Raw genomic sequence first — 19,489 nt, forward strand, 5'->3', positions numbered from 1 at the left:
TCTGGCTTCTATAAAGCCCAGATCTACACTGGAAAACAAAACAAAACAAAACATTGAAACAAGTGTTCTTAAACTGGAGACTACAGGTGTTGTCTAGGTTCGGTTAGGTTAGATTAGATTAGGAAAAGGTGAGGATTAGGTGAGGAAAAGGGGCTGGCTAGCCTTTTCCTCCCAGCTAAGGGAGGACTTTAGGAGTTGTTCTTTAGGGTATAATTATGCACTACTATATTTTTTGTGCTTAATTATTAAAAGGGCTAAATTTTTTCTCTCTCTCTCTTGCTGTCCAACTTTTGGAGATTGGATTTCATCAGGAATTTTAATGGTCAGCATTAGGAGGTAATACACCCTTGCCTAGAAAATTCAAAACACATTTGCATAGTTTTTAATTGACATGAACATGAGGTCAGATTTACTAAATGAAGCCGTGTGTCCTCAAGTTGGCTGAGAATGGACATAGAGGAGCCAAGGCCATCTAGGCATTTTGGCTTTTCTGTTTGATTTAGGAGCATTCTCAATGCTTCTCTGCTCTTCCCTTCACTACCACCTCCCACCCATCAAACCCTGTAACTTGGGCTGTTGTGTCAGCCCAGGCCAGAGCAGGGGAAGCTCAGTTCCAGATCCAGCCAGGCCTTCTACCCAGGCGGGTGCTGAAGCCCAGAACTATACAAAATGACTAGGAACTAGGGAGTCAGCCACACTGGCTTGTTTGAATGGATCTTTTTTAACTCCAGATTTTATAGCCATTAATATTTATAAGATCTACAGCAGTAGCTCTCAAATTTTATTGTGATTTTTTAAAACCCCTGGAAACTCTGTATCTGAAACTGTTGCTATGTTTCCTTCTGCCTAGTCCTCCAAAGTTACAAATATAAATGTAATTAGCACTAATGATACAGCATCAGCTAGCACTTACTTAGAACTTACTGTACACCAGGCACCATGCTGCTTACTCCCTTTACAAGTGATAGCTCAGATAGCTCATTTTATCTCCCCAACAACCCAATGATGTGGTTTCCATTGATATTTCCATTCTACAGATGAAGAACTTGAGGCATACAGAAGTAAAGCAACTTGCCCTGAGTCACATGGCCAGGAAGTGGCAGAACTATGATTCAAACCCAGAGATGTGCTTTTAACTACTATGCTATGAAATCAAAGAAATCAAAGAAATTGAAAAGGTAGGTGTCTTGCCCAAGATCACACAGGAACAGAGTCTAGAAACCTGAATTTTTTCCTCAAAAGTCTAGGTCCTTTTCTGGTACGGGTCAGATAGAACTGTGGGGCTTCTGAGGAATTTCTCAGAAGAAGGGACAGAGGAGAGAGCCACACCAGAGTGTAGCGACTTGGACTTTCTAATTCCATACTTACAGAATTTGGCTAAAGGTGTCACAAACTATGTCTGTGTGAGTGGGAACTGTTTGAGAATCACCAAGGGATTTGGCCAGATCTGCTCAACCCCAATCTATAAAGGAATCCGTGTGGTAGGGACTGGAGGTCCTGGGTCTCTGGTACCTAGGACTACAGTAAATGGAAGATGCTGGATCTCTTTTTCTCATCTCAGTTGTTTACACAGATGGAGACCCTACCATGGTGTGATGAAGGCTAATGGAAACAGGGAATAATGAGATTAGCAAAACAAATTTCAGATCTCTACTTTGAATCACTGGTCCTCAACTTAGAACCTTACATACCTAATTCTTTTTTATGAAAATTTTCAAACATACACAGAAGTAGAGAAAATGGCATAATGAACCCCAGGTACCTGTCACCCAACTTGAACAGTTATCACTATTTTGCCATTCTTGTTTCATGGGTCCTTTTTAAAAGGAGAAATTATAGGGCCCCACCCCCAGAAGAGTTTCATTTAATAGGTGGGGTTCAGAAATCTCCTGAGCTGCCAGGTTGAGATTGCCTAACCTCTGGTCCTGGGACTGGAGACTGTACCTGCCTAAAGGAGATAAGAAGGCTTCCCTGGTGCTGATGGCATGATGCTCCATGACCTACAGAGGAGAACTGAACATCCAGAGGTTTATCTGTCAGGGCCCAGGCAGGAAAGAATTTATTCCAGATGATTTTAATGAAGAGGGTATAATGATAGGACAGAGATGAAGACAGTATTAAGGAAAAGTTAGTTTGGTTGAGGCACCCAGAGGTTTAATGATAAGAGGCCGTTACCAACAAGGTCCAGGGCAGAAGGTAGAGTTCCTAGAGCCAAACAAGAACTGGAACCCTAGATTAGGGGCTGCTTGGCAGGAGCTGTAGTTTGAAGTAATTGGGTTCTAGAGACATGCTGCAGAAGCACAGGGCTTGGAAGATATACACTGACCTCTCTCCCTTCCCACTGTCTCACCTGGGCCTCTCATTGGCTAAATGGAACTGGAAGCCAGGTGGCAAGCCAGGAGATGCACCTGCAGAGGCCAGCCTCCTGGACCAAGAGCAGGGCAGATGAAGTCAGGGAACACATCCTGGGAGCAGAACAAGGTGGGAAGTGGGAGCAGAGAACAATCAGTCAGGAGAACAAATCATTCCTTCTGAACTCTGAAGTAAGAGAAGTGGTCAGCTCTTCCTGGAGTTAGTTTGATGCTTTCAGCCCTAAAAGAAGCCAAGTCTGAGAGCAGAAGAATTGCCTGATCCTTGGTAATACCAGCTGCAAGCCCTTGTCACGGGTGGCAGTGAGTGTGCTTTGGAGTAACAGCCTGGCCCCAAATTCATGTGCCCCTTCCCTCAAAGTCAAGCTGTACCTGGGGGCTAAGTTAACATTTACTGGTCAGAAGGACATTAGTTCTCAGTGAAATGCGGTTAGAGGCGATTACTTTCTGGTTACCATTTATTCTCAGTTTACCAACTAAAAGGACAATGTAGGGTTTCCTGTCACAGAATTTTTATGGAGCCTGTTTTCCCCTTGAAATCTTGAACTCTGTTATTTGCAAGTTGTTTAAAAGTTAGCATTTCAGTTTTCAAAGCTACAATCGCATCTATTTTTCTGGTTAAAAAGCAGGAGAAGAAAAACAACTCCCCAGGTTGAAGCTAATGTTTTTAACTCCTTCTCCCCAAGGGACATATACATATGCAAGTTTGCACCTCTAGAGTCTAGAAACATGTCAGGCAATGTAACTCCACAGATGTAGGCAACTGTAAGAAGCCCTGACCATCCCACACAGGCAGAAGAGCCCAGGAAGTGAGGTGAAATGTGAGCAGTCTCCTTTGAATGGGTCATTGACCAATGGGAGCACATACAATGGAAGGGGTGACCAGAAGGCCAATGTGCTTTGAGGGATCTGATTGTCTTTAAATTTCCAAAGGAATACAGTAGCTGATTATATAGTTTCAATGGGCAGAATTAGAGCTGGTCATTATAGGAAAACCTCTTTTACCCCTTAAGGAAGAAGTTGATAATTGTCTGATTGATTCACTGTTCCAGTGCCCAGCTCAGAGCTTGACATATAAAATGCATCCAATAATATCTGTTAAATGAATGGTAATCCCTGGCAGGCACTGGTCAGTGGTGAAACTTGCCACTGTCAAGCTAGAGGGAGTCCTATAACTGATTAAGGTCCAGATGAGCACTTGTAGGGGACACTGGAGAGGGTATCCCTATATCAGATAGAAAATGAGTCTGTACTACTCTGGGACTGATCAGTTCTAAAGCTAATGCTGCTGAGTTGGTCTAGGACTTGGTTGGGGGTGGAGGCTAAGAAGGTTATCAGGGAAAGTGTACCCTATTCTCGGGGACAATTAGGAGTAGAAGAGAAATCTTATAAATCCCTCCAACCTGGGGGATTAAGATGTCCTCTGAGAACAGAGAAATAAAAACTCAATGTGACTCAACAGTAAGAAAACTAATAACCCAATTAAAAAATGGACCAAAGACCTTAACAGACACCTCACCAAAAAAGCTATACAGATGCAAATAAGCATATGAAAAGATGCTCCACATCATATGTCATCAGGAAAATGAAAATTAAAACAACGATGAGATACCACTACACACCTATTACAATGGCCGGAAATCCAAAACACTGACCACGCCAAATGTTGGTGAGGATGTGGATAACAGGAACCCTCATTCATTGCTGATGGCAATTCAGAATAGTGCCGTCACTTTGAGAGACAGTTTGAAGGTTTCTTACAAAACTGAACATACCTTTCCATATGATCCAGCAGATCCAGCAATCATGCTCCTTGGTATTTACCCAAAGGAGTTGAAAACTTATGTCCACACATGAATGTTTATAGCAGCTTTATTTATAGTTGCCAAAACCTGGAAGCAATCAAGATGTCCTTCAGTAGGTGAATGGATAAATAAACTGGTACATCTAGACAATGGAATATTATTCAACACCAAAAAAGAAATAAAAGCTATCAAGCCATGAAAAGACATGGAGGAAGCTTAACTGCATATTACTAAGTGATAGGAACCAATCACATGCTGTGTGATTTTCAACTATGTGACTTTCTGGAAAAGGCAAAACTATGGAGACAGTTGAAAGATCACTGGTTTCCAGGGGTTGAGAGATTGGGGAAGGGATGAATAGGTGGATCACAGAGGATTTTTGGAGCAGTGAAAATACCGTGTATGATACCATAATGATGGATACATGTCATTATACATTTGTCCAACCCCATAGTATGAACAGCACCAAGAGTGAACCATAGCGTAAACTATGGACCTTGGGTGATTGTGATGTGTCAGTGAAGACTCATCAATTATAATAAATATACCACACTGGTGGAAGATTTTAATAATGAGGAGGCATGTGTAGAGGCAAGGGGTATATGGGAAATTTTTGTACCTTTCCCTCACTTTGTGAACTTAAATCTGCTCTAAAAAAGTAAAATCTTAATTTTAAACAACAACAACAACACTGGGGGGGCTCCCTGAGAAAGCATCTGAATATTTCATTTGATAGAAAATAGGGAATCAGGAGTTGAGTACCCTACAGCCTGTCCTGGGAGTCATATTACATGAGGCAGAGAAAAACGTGCTTTTGCAAGGTTAAGGCACAAGAAGGCTAGGAGGATTATTTAGAAGTTGATCTTTAGGAACGCAAAACAAAATCAATCCTCTGAATCTTTAAAGGTAACAAAAAAAAAAAAAAAAAGAAAGAATCCATCATTTCAGCACCAGAAATCATAGCATACGCCAATATCTCCCTCCACCCCATCTACCACCAAGTGAACACCTTTAAATATCCTTCTGATTTTGCACACAGATAATTAAAGAATGCAATTTGATTGCTCATCTCATCTGTTCTATAGTTGTGAGTCAATGTATAGAATTTACACTCCGGCTGTGGTTCATCTCTGAGCATTCATTTTGGCAGGGAAATTTTCCTTTTCTCTTTCTTCTTGGGGTCCTAGCTCTTTAAATTCTATCCTTATTGGCAGGCTGTTGTCATGGAGAAAAATAACTTTAAGTAGCTCTTTGAAAAGCTTTGAGTTGCTGTTCCCTGCTATTTAAAGATCCCCCAGTAAAGTGAAAAGTGCACTCTGCTTCCATATAAGGCTCTGCCACTCCAAGGCAAGAGTGTCACCAGGGCTTGGTTCCATGTGTTCATAGCAGAACAAGACGTGTCCTGAGCATCTGGGGATCACATTTACTCAGCATGTCTACCCAGCTCGGGAAGACAAAAGAAAGCCAGGACTCTGCTATCTGAAATCTTTGTGCAACTAGGCTTCCAAGTCATTATGAGCTGAAGCAAATGAAACAAGCCACATTTTATAATTATCACCTATTTTGCCTCCCACCTGGAATGTTTGCTCTACATGGCCTTGAACCTAATTGCCATAATTCATTTCCCTGCCACCTCCTAATCAAATACTCAGTATCTAAAACTTTCTTCATTTTGATTCACAAGCATTTGCTAGGCACTTAAAATATGTCTAGCTCCTTCCTAGCTAGACACTGTAAGGAATACTGAAGTATTATATAACAAGGTCTCCAAAGAGTAATATTCGAGAGATAAGACAAACAGATGAAATAGATGAAACATTAAACACAGATGAAACACCAAGTGATATAGAATATTAGTGATTCCCAACTTTGCCTGATGATTGGACCCAATCATGGAGCTATTTTTTTTTTTATGGAGCTATTTTTTTAAATAAATTTATTTATTTGTTTGTTTATTTTTGGTTGCATTGGGTCTTCGTTGCTGCATGCGGGCTTCCTCTAGTTGCGGCGAGCAGGGGCTACTCTTCGTAGTGGTACGCGGGCTTCTCATTGCCGTGGCGTCTCTTGTTGCAGAGCATGGGCTCTAGGCACGCGGGCTTCAGTAGTTGTGGCACCCGGGCTCAGTAGTTGTGGCTTGCGGGCTCTAGAGCACAGGCTCAGTAGTTGTGGCGCATGGGCTTAGGTGCTCCGTGGTATGTGGGATCTTCCCGCACCAAGGCTCGAACCCGTGTCCCCTGCATTGGTAGGCGGATTCTTAACCACTGTGCCACCAGGGAAGCCCCATGGAGCTATTTTTAGAACACATATTCCCAGGCCCTTGCATTTGACCTACTGAATCAGAAACTCTAGGAAGGGGCCCCAGAATCATCAAAGTTCTGCCCTATGTGCATGACTGAGTTCTGTAAGACCTCCGACAGGAACAGACTCTTCCTGAGCCTCAATTTTCTTGTCTATAAAAGAAGAGAGGTGATCAAGATGGCCTGTGAAGTCATTTCTCTGGCACTCTATGATTTTGTTATTTAAAGTACCAATATGTATTGTTTAAATAATAATCAGTTTTAAAAAGAGGGCTTCAGGACTTCCCTGGTGGTCCAGTGGTTAAGACTCCATGCTTCCACTGCAGGGGATGCAAGTTCAATCCCTGCTTGGGGAACTAAGTTCCCACATGCCACACAGTGTGGCAAATAAATAAATAGATAGATAGATAGATAAAGGACTTCATGGACAATGGACTTGGAGGTGCAAAAACAATTCCAATGAGTGCATAATGGCTCCAAGCATGGACTTTAGAATCAGACATCCTTGGATATGAGTCTCAGTTCTGCAAACATACTGGCTGGATGACCTTAGCCAAGTAATTTAATCTCTTTGATTATCCATTACTTACCTATAAAATGGAGATAATTATAGTACCTACTTCTTGGAGTTGTTGTGAGGATTAAAGGAAACAATGTATGTAGTTACCACATAGTTACCATATAGCTACCACTCGATTATTAGGAGCTTTAGCTTCCTTATTATTGGGAAGACGAGTGTAAGAAAGTAAGGTATTGCAGCTGGGGCAAAAGATCCTGGGCAAGACCATGGAGATTGTAAGGAACATGGGATGTTGGGCCAAGGGGAAAAAACTGGCTTGACTCTGTTAAGAGCAGAGAGATAAGTTTGGATAGCTAGGGTGGGGTTAGATCATCCAATTTGTTGTGCAAACTACTTGGCTAAAGAAGATATCTTCACTCCCTCCAAACAGATGCTTCCTCACTTCTTTGAAACCACACACTGTTAAAACAGATTCCCCAACATCAGCTATTCAAGCAAGAGCTTTCTCACTTCCTGCATAGAGAGAATCCAGATGGTGCCTCTTTATACAGTTGATCTGGTTATCCCAGGATAGATCATATGTAGCATAACCCTATTTCCCTATTTCAACAAAGCAAGAAAGCACAAATCTCTGTAACCATAGCTTTGAAAGAATTGGGGCTGTGTCTGTCATGGAGATGATTCAGCTTTCCACTTGGGTTGAAGAGGTGGGAACAGCCAGATTACACTTCGAAGAGGAATCTGTGCTTACCATTTTGTTCTCTGTAGACATGTTCTACCCCTGTCTAGAAAATGAGCTCATTCTTCAATGAACCTGTGCCAAATCAAGTTACGCCCAGGTTCTGAGGAGGAGTACATGGGGGAAAGTGTCAGAGAAGTAGACAGGAATATTTAAGGGGTTGGGGACCTAGAATGTTTTGTCTTCATTTCTAAGTGCCCAAGTATTTTATTTTATTTTTTAAATTTTATTTATTTTTGTCTGCGTTGGGTCTTCGTTGCTGCGTGTGGGCTTTCTCTAGTTGTGGCGAATGGGGGTTACTCTTTGCTGCAGTGCGCAGGCTTCTCACTGAGGTGGCTTCTCTTGTTGCGGAGCACGGTCTCTAGGCATGCAGGCTTCAGTAGCTGTGGCGCATGGGCTCAGTAGTTGTGACTCGCAGGCTCAGTAGTTGTGGCTTGCGGGCTCTAGAGTGCAGGCTCAGTAGTTGTGGCACACGGGCTTAGTTGCTCTGCGGCATGTGGGATCTTCCTGGACCAGGGCTCGAACTCGTGTCCCCTGCACTAGCAGGCGGATTCTTAACCACTGCACCACCAGGGAAGTTCCCCAAGTATTTAAAAAGAAATCTTATTCTTGCTTTCAAGTTATTTATATTTGAGACCAAGTGTATCATTTAATAGTTTGTCATGTTGGTTGTGAAAGAAAATATTTTGCCCACTTGCAAAAGGGACTTTTCTACTTTTTAAATGAAATATTCTGCCTCATCAAATAAATATTAGGTTTTAAAAGAATGACTTTAGAGACTATATCTGAGTTTGAGAGATTGTTCTATCTTTACATCATTCATTTATTCATTCTATTATTTACTGAATGTCTAGCATATACAAAATACCTTGCTAGGCACTAGAGCAATGATTTGCAAGTGAGCAAAATCATGGATTCCTGGATCTACTTTCAGAGGTTTTTCTCTCTCTAGTTCTGGAGTGGGGCCCAGGAATGTGAATTCTAGCAAAGCTCCAGTCGGTTCTGAATAATCAGACTATACTTTCAGAGATACTAGTGTAGAAGATGCAAAGATGAATAAGGCAGTATTTCTACTTCAATGAATTTACAGTTATCTATCTCATACTCTTCAAGTAGCCAAATGCATTTTCCTGCTTCTAATTTTCTTCCCTCCTCTCTTCCCCAACTTACTCACCCATTGTCCATATACTCTCTGCAAGGCACAGGGCTGGCATTGGTATATATAAAGATGAAAAAGAAAGATCTCTGCCCTCTAAAAGCATGCATTTATGAAGTTCACAATCATTGAAATTTGCCATGGCAAAGTGAACATAAGCTACATCATGACATATATGCATCTTCTGTAACAGACCCATGTAGGGAAAGTTCCTTATTCCAATTCAGCAGTCTTTTAAATAAGAATCTGCAATTAATTTTCAAGAAGTTCTTTGGTGGGGGAGAAAGTGGAGAGAAAACAAAGAAAAAAACATGTAGATTGCATGTATTTATTTAGCAACTTCTTTGTATTAAGCACTGGACCAAGTTCTCAGGAGTATCAAGATTAAAAGTGAGATGATGTTTCTGAGGGATTTTAATATTCGTACTGTGTTGGTTAGAGTCCCTTTGGCTCCCAGGAACAGTATACCAAATTAATAATGGTGTAAAAAATAAAGGCATTAAATTAAATTATATAATAAGAAGCTGGAGGATGGTCATTCCAGACCTAGTTCAGCAGCTCCACATTGTTAAGAGCACTGGGTTGGCAACTCCTAGAGTCTCTTGGGCTTCCCATTTTGTTCACAAGATGGTTCTGCAAATCCAGATATTACATCCTTCATAACCTCATCCAAAGGAAGGGCAATAGAAGAGCCAAGGCCACAAGAGAGCCTCCACATATATCTTTTCCCTTTTTTTTTCTTTTTTTTTTTTTTGCCATACGCGGGCCTCTCACTGTTATGGCCTCTCCCGTTGCAGAGCACAGGCTCCAGATGCGCAGGCCCAGCAGCCATGGCTCACAGGCCCAGTCGCTCCGCAGCATGTGGGATCCTCCCAGACCAGGGCACGAACCCGTGTCCCAAGCATCGGCAGGCAGACTCTCAACCACTGCACCACCAGGGAAGCCCTCTTTTCCCTTTTGACATGGAGAATATATCTTTCTCGTAGGGTACCAGTATATTTCCCCTTACATCTCATTGGCTAGAACTGGGTCACATATCTCATTCCTACCTGCAAAGGAGGCTGGCAAAGGAAGGGATCAACATTTTTTTTCAACATAGATGAAATGATTATAATAATCCTAAGAATACATTATTTAACCAATTGCTCAATTACATTAGTGCTTCTGGAATAAACAAAAGGAAAGAATACACGTGGTATGCAGGGATATTTAAAGAGAGACAGATACAGACTCATTAGAAGGTGAAAGATGAGGCAGACTTAAATTGATAGAGAATAAAGGGGGAAGGCCTTTCAAGAAAAGAAATTTAAAAATAGGAAATGACATTAAATGGTCTGTAATGACTAGAAAACATGCAAAAATATCAATAGCAGTAAGGTGATATTCTTACCAATATTTATATCAACATTAGGACAATTTTCTCACTTTCCATGCTAAATGACTTTAACTTTACATTAACAATATCTTTTGTGTGAAGCATGTATATCTGTGTGTGTGTGTGTGTGTGTGTGTGTGATATTTCTTAAGAAGTGTTCCAACTATTTAGACAGAATGGATGCAAGCTAGTCAGTTACAGAAGTTTCCATTCTGTAATGCAGAATAGAAAGGAGACAGGCATATTGTTTCCATTTGATGACTCTCCTAAGGAAGCTTTCTAAGTATCTGGGAAAGATGTACTGATAGTGCTAGAGATCAGCCATCAGTGATTTCAAGCTTCCAAGGCACCAAAATGCTGAGTTATGAGAATTTTGCCAGAATATATGCAAGTGGAAAACAACCAAAGTAGGGCATGATGTGTCTCTGAAATCTGCTGGTTATGTGGTGAATAGCAAAGCCTTAGATAAAGTAATACTTGATCTAATGTGGTATCTCTTCTCTAACTCCAGTTAGTCTGTATCTCACCCTCACGTTGCTTTCCTTTATAGGTCTTGTTAAGGCTCACAGTTATCTTATGGATGTGTTTGTTTACCTGGTTTTTGTCATCTTTCCCCCTACAATAAAACCTCCATGAGGACAGATGTTATATTCTCGTTCACCATTGTATCCCCAGTGCCTGTCAGAGGGCCTGTGAACTCTCAATATTTATCATATGAATGCATGAATAAATAAATATTCCTATTTGTTAACTAATTTTCTAGACATTTATTTGAAATCTACAAAGCTGTCCAGCACTAGCTGTCCTTGCATCAGACCCATGTTGTGTACGACAAAAGGTGTGATACTGGGTGTGGAGCATGTTCAGCAAAGAAAATGCATCAAACCAAACATCACCAGGCAATCAGTAAAGAAGAAACATTATTGGAACACCTATAGAACAAAGCCAGTAGCTTGTCTCACATTAAGGAAAGCTGATTCATTATCAGCTGTCACCCCCTAGTGGTAAAGAATGTACTTGTCAGGGCTCCACATTTCTGGTTAATTTCAAAAGGAAAGAAGCCAGAGGCCTTTTGCAGAACAGGGCTTTTGCTATCAATCTCACAACCTTTGAAATATATATAATACATACACACACATACATATATGTAAATTTAGAATGAAAAAGGTTTATGAGTTACACCTTGCCTTAATAATCTGGCTGTTTGTTAACTCATTGGAAAACATAACTAGAGATGAAAGTAACTTGCTTAAAATTCCCTTTGAACCTTGTCTGCTTCTATAATTTCACTTGCTTATGGAACCCGTTCCCAAAAAAGACTTAAAATAGCTATTTATTCGCAAAGCCTCTTCAAGTGGAATATTGTTTTCCTGTTTAAAATTTGACATTTACTCTATGACATTAATAGATCTTCCAGAAAGCAAGAAAACCATGACAAAGTTACCCTAAAGCTTGATATAGATCAACTTTTTTAGATGAATTTCAGCAAACTACATTTAAAAAAAAAAAAAAACGGTTAAATTCAAGCCAAACCGGTACTTACAAATCATTAGTTGCAAAACAGCAAGTTGCTTAAGTGAATTCAGCATTTCCCTCCATCCAATCCTAGCCCCCAAAACACCCACAGACACCTATATTTGTATCTATGGGTATAGACTTGAGGAAGGCTTTTACAAAATAAGGCATCCAAAATGATCTCTAATTCTGAAAGCACTAAGAGAGCAGAGAACACGATTTTCATCCATACAATTCAGTTTGGCATTTGACTCTCCCACTTAGCTAGACAGAGTTTATAAGAGAGTTTGAAGTGAGAAGATCATCTGCTTGTAGGTCTTGTTTGAAATGCTTGGGGCATGTGTGTGTGTGTGTGTGTGTGTGTGTGTGTGTGTGTGTATGTATACTAGCAACATTTTTTTTGAGCATCCATTATATACCATTCATTGAACTCGGCACATAACCTTCCTAACTAACCTATGAAATAGACACTACTATTAGCACCATTTCACAAATCAGCCTACTCAGATATACTAAATTCCTGGCAGAAGATGACCAACTGTGGGATTAGATCTGACTGGATTCCAATTAGCTATTTTTTCAGCAATGATTGGTACTACTCAGCAGGTGGGAGCTGAGTAAGTACAGTGGTGTTGGTCATCAAGGGTGCTAGGCAGAATTCAAAAGGCTTCAGGAAGGGCTTCCCTGGTGGCGCAGTGGTTGAGAGTCCGCCTGCCAATGCAGGGGACACGGGTTTGTGCCCTGGTCCGGGAGGATCCCACGTGGCCGCTGAGCTTGAGTGTCCGGAGCCTGTGCTCTGCAAGGGGAGAGGCCACAGCAGTGAGAGGCCCGCGTACCGCAAAAAAAAAAAAAAAAAGGCTTCAGGAAATATTTATCTCCTAATGACTAAAAACTGATTGATGAAAATCATTCTATCTTAAGAAGCAGTGAAATTAATTAATGGCTAAAGTCTTGTAGGGCATCAAAATTATTCTTCTTAATGTTACATTTTAAGTGCCATTATTGATAACCTGAATATATTCTAGAATTTTCTCATTTAACCAAATCTCAATTATTAGTTATTTTGTTGCCAGTTCCTTTTTTCCCCCTAAATACAAACCACCCTGTGGTTTCTTTTCGAATCACCAAAAGGATAATAATTTAATTAAGGATTTTAGTTACTTTAGTATCAGTTAACTAAGATTTTGTTCTACTAAATTTGTATGGCCATTGGAACTTTCCCATCTATCTAGAAGAAAATTCCCAAGATCTGGAAAATTGGCTGCTGGCCTGGTAGAATTGACAAGAACATGCTAATTGTAGTATCTTCTCTGATACACCAGATGGCGATGGCTCCTTTATATGTATACAAGTGAACCTCAAAGATGTTCAGACTAGTGTGTCAGGCTGGTAAAGAAAGGAAAGTTACAGTCTTAAAGTATTACACTATACAAAACCAACCACCAAAGAAGTAATAATTTCCATGAGCCTCAGATATAACATCTTACTTTCTAAGTATCAAGGAAAAAGAAGTACAAGATGACATAGGACTGTTAGAATGGGTAGCTTGTCTTGTACTAATGCTAAAAAATCACTTTTGATACAACTAATCTTTTTGGTAAATATTTCAGAAACAGCATCATATTTGAGCATAACATTCATCCACTTGGCTTATGGGAAACAGGACAGAGTAGACTGAGTCAATATGTTTGAAAAGAAATGAGTTTCTTTGTTTTCTTGTTGTGGAAGGATTCGAGCATTGCCAGGAGTCTGGATGGAAATGTGACTGTAAAGGTCCATGGTAAAAAAATAACTTCCATGCTAGTTAACCAAATGGATGAGAATTGGGACTGCTTTCATTTCTGGTGATTAAACTATTCCAAATCTTCCTTGATTGGAAACAAACCATTTTCTCATAGTCTTTGTCAGGTGAGGGAGGTTAAAATTCTATAATACCTCAGTATTATTGGCTTCCTGTTGTCCCATAATCTTTTGAAAATGGGCTAAGATTCCTCAGCACTTAGGATGGAGATCTTTACACTGCTCCAGGTCTCTAAACCTATTTCAGCACTTAAACCCCAGCAAGCAATAAATATAAAAGGACTCAGAGAAATATATCTAAGGTATCTGTGAGGCAAAAATAAAACCTCTTCATTGGGGGTATCGTTCAGAAGAACAAGTTTATTAGAAGAAAGTTACCTCCAAACACTAGGAACCTGGGCTCTAGTCTCGCCACTCCCTTAGTCCTTTGTTCTCTCTGGACCTCTGTTATTTCACCCACCAGAAACAGAGACGTATACTCATCTGGGGGTGGGTAAAAGTCATGTCTAATAGTCCTTCCCAAATCTCCTTAGCAAGGCCTACAGAGCAGGCTCCATACTTCACCCCTACAGTCACTCTTTAAGACCACTTATTTGTTGTGTTTCCATCGTAACACTTATCATCCTCTAAAATGGTCTTATTTATTTGTTCACTTATTTATTGTCTATGTCCTCTTTGTAAGAGGGGGAAAAGAAACTCTTCCTCTACCCTCTTAGGTTGTCCCTGGGGTCCTGGAAATTAAACTGACAAAAGACAGATTAACAAGAGAAAAAGGTTTATTTCATATGTATATGGAGGGTCTCAAGAAATGAAGTAAAAATCCCAAAGAAGCAGTTAGATCCAGGGGCTTATATACCATTTTAACAAAACAATAAATTTGTGGGAAAGTGACAAAACAAAGGAAAAGGGGGTTAGGTGTTTAGGAGCAGTAAATTGTGAGATATATGGGGGAAACTAATGGAAGATAAGAATTATTTCAGTAAGGTTCGTTTGTGCAGGTTCATCTTGGCGCTGTCTCCATCTCAAGTGATTAAGGCTGTTTTTCTCCTCCAGGTATGGGACGGAGGGAGGGGACATCTTCACAAAGGGAATTTTATTCTCTGCCTTTAGACAAATGGGGAGGGATAGAGAGCTTTTACCTGCATCTGCTGTTTCTTAATTCAGCACAAAATAATCTTTATGCCGAAGTGGCATATTTTGGGGTAGCGTATTCTGATCCCCTTCACCTTCTAGAATACAAGCTCTGGAACATCTAGAATACACTCAGGAACCCATCTTGTTCACTGCTGTATTGGGAGGACATAGAGCAGTGCCTGGTGCATGGGAGAACTCAATAAGTAATGTGGAATACATGAATAAATGAATTTCCTCAATAAATAACGTTGAGTACATGAAGGAATGAATGTATGACTTACGAACTTTTGCTCTTCTAAACAAGTTTGTTCCAGCGTCTCTTGTTAGCTGATGGGTTCATGAAGAGATTAAAATTGCTCAGGGAGGCTATCCAGAGTTTGTGTTCTGCAATGGAGACACTAATTTTTTTTTTTTTTTTTTCTGATACGCGGGCCTCTCACTCTTGTGGCCTCTCCCGTTGTGGAGCACAGGCTCCGGATGTGCAGGCTCAGCGGCCATGGCTCATGGGCCCAGCCGCTCCGCGGCATGTGGGATCTTCCCGGACTGGGGCACGAACCCGTGTCCCCTGCATCGGCAGGCGGACTCTCAACGACTGCGCCACCAAGGAAGCCCAGAGACACTAATTTTGTTGTGATTTCTAGTATTCTTCCTTGTGGGTGATTAATGTCTTATTCCAGCATGCTTGAACTGATGCAGACTCTCCTGCTTCATGTGGAAACAGTTCAGTACAGTTTTCTGAGTAGGTGAGGTCAGTGCCTGATTTCAGTGCTTGCCCTGCTTGCTGAGATTCTTGATGCTTCCATTCCATTGGCTTCAGATCTTATTAATATATCAGAAAGAAAATTCAAGGAGGCTCTTGAGCTATTTAAACTCCAGGGTGAATGAATTGATCAGGCTTTTCCTGAGAGGAGGCGTTAATTTAGAGCAGGAACAACATGCAGTTGACGAGTATCTATTGTTGAGTGTACCCAAAACATCTTCCTATGCATTATAGTTTAGTGGCAGACCAGCCTCACCAATACCTCTCTACCTACAACGTACCTTGATTTGTTTTACATTTGATTCTTACTTCCCCAGTTTTGAGGGAGGAAAAAAAAGTTTGGTGTTTTGAAAGATGCTTTGAGCAATCTTGGAGCTGAAAGATATCTTACTGATCAACTAATACAGTGTTTGCCAAACTTGTCCGAACAGAAGAATCACCCAAGGGGCTGGTTAAAATGTTAATTTTCAGGCCTCACCCTGCTGATTCAGATTCAATAGGCTTGGGTGAGGCGAGGGAATGAATATCCGTAGTTTTAAAAAGTGCCCCAGGTGATCCTCATGTTCAAGCAAGTTTGGGAAACACAAATCTAACATACCCTTTCACTTATCAGATGAAGAAACTGAGGCTTAGAAAGGCCTGGCTGTTCATTTGGGTCACATGGCTCAAGAATCTTTATGTTCCTTGACCTGGATTCTTTCTCTTACGCCAAGCTGCCTCCACTAAATCACATCCTCCTAAAAAAACACAAAACAAACAGACAAACAAAAAACTCTTAAAACACATGCAACAGGAGAACTGAGCACCCAAAAGTGTCCTCAGTGTTTCCGATGAAAATGTTAGCTGACTTCTTTAAACATTCCCTCATTGTGAAACATCTTTTTTTCCAAAAACTCTCTACTTATAATGTGTGTGTGGTCCAGATTAACATGCAGACTTTAAAGGCAAACCCTGCAAATGACATCTCAAGATGGTCTCTGAACCAGTTTTATGGCTCTTTGGAGTCAGCTGTCAGTCTCTTAAATCCTTATCTGGTTTCTTATCAACTATCACTTGGTTTATCTGGTGAGTAAAGAATGTAGCAAGGTAGGTGTTCAGAGCAGGTTTTTTTGGGTTTTTTTGTTCATTTGGTTTTTTTTTTTTATCATCAGGAACTAAAAACAATTACTAATCTGCTTTTACTAATGCAGTCCATCTGTGCATGAGAAATTTATGTGATTTTTCCTAATAAGGACATCATATTCTCCATATATTTAAATGCTTAATATTCGCAATCAAAGAGACAGAAATATCCAACCAGACCCAATTCTTATAAAACAGAGTTGAAAGCAGATGATTCAGCTGACTTTAGATGACTCAGCCCGCCTTGATAGCCAAAGTTGGTGAGTCATCTGTCTGCTGTCTGAGGGAATTCATTTTAGGAAGCCAAATTCCAGCAAACTCCAAAAGCTCGTTAAGCTCATTAGTAACTCATTGGTTCTGTTTGAACTATCCTAGCCTTTTCCTTCACCCTGTTTTTATTCCTCCTCCGAGAAATCCAAGCTGAATTTAGCAATATCAAACAGTAGGTCCTATGAGGAACATGCCACATCTAGGGTGAACTTGTACTTTCTTTTGGTTTAATTTCCCTGGTGACCTGGGCTTTCAGGGGAAGCCCAAAGTGTGGAGTGGTTTTGCTGGGGACAGATCCTTAGATTTGCTAAACCTCATGATAAATGAAAAGTAAGTAGAAATAAATGCCTAGTTTAGGGGTACTGCGAGAGGGCTCGATGTAAACTTTAGAACTAATAATAAAATCTTCTGGGAACTGATTTTTTTTAATACTATTTGAGATAAAGAAGCTATGTTTTCTATTTAGACTCTCTTCAGTCTTACTGATATATTTGAAAGTCCTTCAGGCCTTGAACCTTATCTTGATTCACTATTGCAAAGTTGCTCAGCTTCTGTCACTATAATAGTAATAGTTACTATTGTTTCTTGAGCATTCACTTTTTACCTAGCAGTGCACTAAGTTGAAAATATGGAAGTACTAATTTACTCACAGTGGTCTAAAAAGACAGTGGTCTTTAAGGAATTTTAAAGTATTAATTATTTGTTTAAGTGAGGGATTTAGAAAGAGAATCCAGAAAATGTCAATGGACAGTCTTTCTATGCTAGGTTTGTAAATACCAAGGCACCCATTCAGTGAAATACTTTCTGAATATCAGACTCCAAGGTGAAAAAGACCAAAGTTGTTCAAAATATAGGAGCAACACTGACTTTCTATCATCCCTAAGATTGTTTCTTACTATGGAAGATTCTGAGGGCTAAGTCAAGTAGAGTATTGGCTCAAATTCCTCCCGGAGCTGATGAACATATGTCTTGGGCCAAATCACAAAGGCAATGTGGAAAACATGAAAAATGTTCTCCTAAAATATCTTCTATTTGCCTCTCAGCATCCAGCAGTGCTAATCTGGGCAAAGGCTTACCTCCTCATCAACAGAGCCCATGTTCAAAGGGCCATGACTTCCAGAGTTGACCAGCATCTGCTCATGAACAATACTACTAGAAGCCTAAGTGGCAGCAAATCACATATAACCATTCTAAAAGATAGTTTAAAGATCTTCCAACACTACAGACAGGAAAGCTGAGATCTCAAAAGGTGATTTGTCCAAGACCACAATGTCATTTGTGACCAACTGTAACATGACCTTGGGTCTCTTGTTCTTTTCTCTACATCAAATCTTCTTTTTTTAAGTGTCAATTTTGGATCTCAATATCATTATTGGAGTCTCTGTTTGCACAGGGTACTAAGAAAAAAAAAAAAAGCAACAACAAAAAAATAACAAATGCACTTAAGCCTCTCCAGTTAAAATGGCAGAATGGAAAATTTATCAGATGGTTCTTTTTGTGAAACCCTCTTTAAAATATTACCCATTCTTTATTCTTATATCCAGAAGCTCTTTCTCTGTTATGCTTTGTCCTTATCATTGAAAGATTATTTTGTGACACATACCCTTAGACCTATAAATTCATCATAAACATACACTCCAAAAAGTATCCTGGGATCTACAGTGTGGCAGTGATTGAAACCATCAAAAACAGGATATATCCATCAGTAGGGGACCAATTTTTAAAATTACATTAGAGATATACATAGACTATGTTGCTATTAAAAAAAAAAAGGAAAGGAAAGAAAAGAGAGGTGCAGGACATATTGTAACGTGAACTAAGAACAGTATGCATGTATGTAGTCTGGATCCATGTGGGTTTGTTTTTAAGTGTTCATATACATACATATATCTTTGTTTCTGTATAGAATATTCAGGAAGGATACCTAAGAGCAGTAGTGTTTTCTATTAGTAATACTATTAGCATCATTACTTGATAATAATTTCATAAGTAATAAGAAAGAGCAGGCAGGGGGAAGGCCATTGTGTTTTTCAAAATCTGGGGATGTTGGTCAAAATCAATAGATTTGTTGACCTATTTGTAAAAATTTAGTCCTCCCAGGCAGGGCTGCTGAAACTGCAACCAGGGAACATAATAGAGACAGACAGTGAAACACTTGACTTTTACCAACAGCTTTGGTTTTCCCCCTTGGCCAAACACATTAAGAGCCATTTAAAAAGGAAACACTGTAATTACACCCTACATGATAAATAAAAACAGCAGCAAAATGATAGGATTAGACTCTTAATCCTTATTACCACCTACTTAGAAGACGGGTGTGACAGCCACTCATTCAGGAATACACCTAAGGCCACACCTTATTTGTCATATTACATCTTGTTTGTCAGATACCTTATGCCTGGTGTTACAGCAGAAAGAAAAACAACCAAAGAAATTCCACCCAACAAGCTATCCAGGTTAGCTGAGTATTTGCATAGCCCCAGAAACTTTGCCGGCATCTCTTTTTCTTTCCTATTTGGCAGCTTGCACTTTGGTGATGAGTGATGAATGATTGTTTATAAAATGTCACTAAACTAACATTTCCTGTTCTCTCCAGAGCATTAGTTTTATGGCACATAAAGCTTAAA

The sequence above is a fragment of the Mesoplodon mirus genome (genome assembly GCF_964341445.2).
Source record: "Mesoplodon mirus genome assembly, chromosome: 2".
Classification (NCBI taxonomy): Eukaryota; Metazoa; Chordata; class Mammalia; order Artiodactyla; family Ziphiidae; genus Mesoplodon; species Mesoplodon mirus.